Consider the following 3993-nt stretch of genomic DNA (forward strand, 5'->3'; position numbering starts at 1 on the left):
AAGTTATCGTTGCTTTGCAATCTTGTTATGCTTAATGCTTGTCACTAGGGCCCGAGTGGCATGATCTTAGATTTGAGCTTTATATTATTGCTTAGATTGTATCTACAAGTTGTATGCACATGTCACCGTCCGGAACCAAAGGCCCCGAAGTGACAGAAATCGGGACAACCGGAGGGGATGGCGGTGATGTGAGGGACACATGTTTTCACGGAGTGTTAATGCTTTGCTCCGGTGCTCTATTAAAAGGAGTACCTTAATATCCAGTAGTTTCCCTTGAGGCCCGGCTGCCACGGCTGGTAGGACAAAAGATGTTGTGCAAGTTTCTCATTGCGAGCACGTACGACTATTATTGGAAAACATGCCTACATGATTAATGATCTTGATATTCTGTCTTAATGCTATTTCAATCCTATCAATTGCCCGATTGTAATTTGTTCACCCAACACTTGTTATTGGAGAGTTGCCACTAGTGTAGATAGCTGGGAACCCCGGTCCATCTTTCATCATCATATACTTGTTCTACATGTCAACTGTTTTCTGGTGCCATTGCTCTCATACTACTATTACCGCTGTTGTGTTACTATTACTATTGCTCTCATACCACTTGCTACTTTCACATCACCCATGTTGCTAGTGCTTTTCCAGGTGCAGCTGAATTGACAACTCAGTTGTTAAGGCTTATAAGTATTCTTTACCTCCCCTTGTGTCGAATCAATAAATTTGGGTTTTACTTCCCTCGAAGACTGTTGCGATCCCCTATACTTGTGGGTCATCAATACCCATAAAGTATACCCACAACAGTAGCCCCCGAAGTTCTTCGAGATTCATCATTCTTCCGACTTCAATCAATTCGGTTCCGAAGAGAATCTTGAAGAGCTTCTAAACTTTACTCGTTTCCGATGTCATCTTCTCGGAAATCACCTTTTCTTCAGTAACGGCAATGTAGCAGATGTTCCACTTATCCCGCGCACAACTTCCTCTTTTCCCGCGCTAAATTTTCGGAGATGCGAATCTATAGCCGGAAATTTCGGGAGCGCGCAGTCAAGTTACCTCCACATCGTTTCACCGCTTTTAACCTAAGACACGTGTCACGCATCCAATGGCGCGACCGTTCAGTTTCCACCGTCGGATCCGAAACGCGAATCTCCGCGCGAGGTCTATAAATATCCCCGCGCGCGGTAACTTCCCATTCTTTCACCGCAAGCCCTTCTTCATCTTCTTCCTCGCGCAGCGTCGCCCGCGAGATCTGAACTCCGGTGACACCTCGCACGGAGAGCTTCACCCGCCGCCGTTCCAAGGTCTCCCTCGACCCAAGATTCGCGCATTTGATCGGGATTTTGTCTCCGCCGCCGATTCGTGGTCGCCAGAGGCTCAACGCCGCAAGTCCGGCCACCTCAACCTCGCCGGCGTCCCGAAGAACCACCGCGCCATTAACGGTAAGTGTGTCGGCCTCGTAGAAGAAGAAGTAGTGTAGATTCCGACTACTCAAACTAGTTTGCATGGGTGCATCCGGAAGCATGTCGCATGGTTCACCAAGCTGTCTTGGTAGTTCTCCAAATAGCCGGAACCCGGCACATTAGAACCAATCTGCCGGAACCCCTTGCATACTTGCCACCATATGTTTCCGACATTAGACTAGCTCAACCATTCTCCGCCTCTTCCAGCACTGCACTAGGACGGATCCCCACCTCCAAAGAAATCCAAGAAGAACTTGAAGGACAAGCTAGGATGGCCGCTAAAGTGCAGGAGGCGGAAGCAAAGAAGGCTTTCAAGGCCAAGATCCGAGAGGGCGAGAAGGGTCAGTGGTGGCCTTGCGAAATCAAGGACTCGGAACTGAGGGATCTTCAAAGTGAAGGCATGATTTCTCCGCAATGGAGTTTCATGCACGAATCCGACGTCCCCAAACCAGACGCGGACGAAAGAGTCCTAACAAAAGCCTGGGTTGAGCGTGGATTATCGCTCCCCTGTTCGGAGTTCTTTCTCTCCATCCTCAGCACTTATGGGATTCAACCCCATAATATCCGCCCGAACTCTTATCTCCTCCTCTCAAACTTTGTCACACTTTGCGAAGGGCATCTCGGAATCCGCCCGGACGTCAGACTATGGCAGTTTTTCTTCCGGGTGAAGAAAGAGACCAAGGACAAGAATATGGTGAACTGCGGCAGCATGACCTTCATGCTCCGGCCTGGTCGCATGTATCCGCCCCACGACTCCCACGAATCCGTCCCGTGCTCGGAACGCCGGATGGTTCTACGTGAAGAACGTCGCGGTTCCGGGTGTCCATGAAGGGCTGCCCAAATTCATCAACAAGCCTCCGGAAGAACGCGACAGGCTGGAGCTTCGTCCCCACGCTCACCACGACTCCGATACTAGAGAAAGCTACGCGGAGAATCTCTTGGTTAGTCCACGACGGGCTAACTGGAACTCAGCTCACTCTAAGCTGGTTCTCTCGGCGGATCCGGCCTCTGCGGTATAACGCACCCTTAATCTGTGCATACACGGGGCGGACGACCCTCTCCGAGTAACCCGCCACGATCTCCCTGCTGACTATCTCAAGAGGATAATCAAAACACTTGTGAAGATAGGCCGGGGCCAACCGGTCCGGAATTGATAAAAGACATCAAGACAAACGACCAATGTCCTCCGGTAAGCACTTGTACTTTGCTATTCTTCAACTTCTCATATTTTTTATATGTTCTAACTTACTCTCGAATTCTCCTCTCAGCTCGATACTTTGGCGGAGGAAGATTTCTGCAACATACTTCGAGTCCCCGTCAGCGGCGAAGCGGCGGAGGAGGATCCGGAGGACAACGAGGAGGAGGAGGAGCAAGCGCCTCGAAAGGCCGCCCCTCGCCCTACTAAGCGTCCCTGCGCCAAAGCTTCCGGCTCCGGCCGGAGCTAGCGGCGAGGCCTCCGCCAAGAAGCCCAAAGTCACGAAGCCACCTCCGCTGAATTCCAAGAAGGCGGAGCGTGAGCGCATCAAGCTGCGACGACGAGCGGGAAAACGATCGCGCCCCATCATTCCACGGCACCACGTGAGTTTCCGAGTACAGCGGATCTTTGTTTTGATAGAACTTGTTACTTATTCATTTCTTTTCCCTGTTTGTAGGAATCCGAGTACCACCACCGCACGGACCAACGTCCAAGATCCCATCACCAAATACATGAAGAAGTCTCCGACCATTGGCCCTGCAACGCCAGCTCGGCCAAGTGCTTCCCACGCCACTCCCCAGCCATCTCCTCCTCAGGCTGAACGATCTCCCCCTCCTGCTACGGAAACTCCACCGGAGATAATTCCGGTAAGTAGCGAGAAAGTGGGCGGAGAAAGTGATACGTCCCAAACGTATCTATAATTTCTTATGTTTCATGCTACTTTTATGATGATACTCACATGTTTTATACACATTATATGTCATTATTATGCGTTTTCCGGAACTAACCTATTGACGAGATGCCGAAGTGCCAGTTCCTGTTTTCTTCTGTTTTTGGTTTCAGAAATCCTAGTAAGGAAATATTCTCGGAATTGGACGAAATCAACGCCCAGCATCCTATTTTTCCACGAAGCTTCCAGAACACCCGAGAGCCACCAGAGGAGGGCCCTGTGGGCCCAGATGATAGGCTGGCGCGGCCAGGGGGTGGGCCGCGCCCCCCTATTGTGTCACGCCCCCGTCAGCCTTCCGACTCCGCCTCTTCGCCTATTTAAAGGTCCCTGACCTAAAACCTCGATACGAAAAAACCACGGTACGAGAAACCTTCCAGAGCCGCCGCCATCGCGAAGCCAAGATCTGGGGGACAGGAGTCTCGTTCCGGCACGCCGCCGGGACGGGAAGTGCCCCGGAAGGCATCTCCATCGACACCACCGCCATCTTCATCACCGCTGCTTGTCTCCCATGAGGAGGGAGTAGTTCTCCATCGAGGCTCGGGGCTGTACCGGTAGCTATGTGGTCAATCTCTCTCCTATGTACTTCAATACAATGATCTCATGAGGTGCCT

The sequence above is a fragment of the Lolium rigidum genome, chromosome 6 (genome assembly GCF_022539505.1).
Source record: "Lolium rigidum isolate FL_2022 chromosome 6, APGP_CSIRO_Lrig_0.1, whole genome shotgun sequence".
NCBI classification, from domain to species: domain Eukaryota; kingdom Viridiplantae; phylum Streptophyta; class Magnoliopsida; order Poales; family Poaceae; genus Lolium; species Lolium rigidum.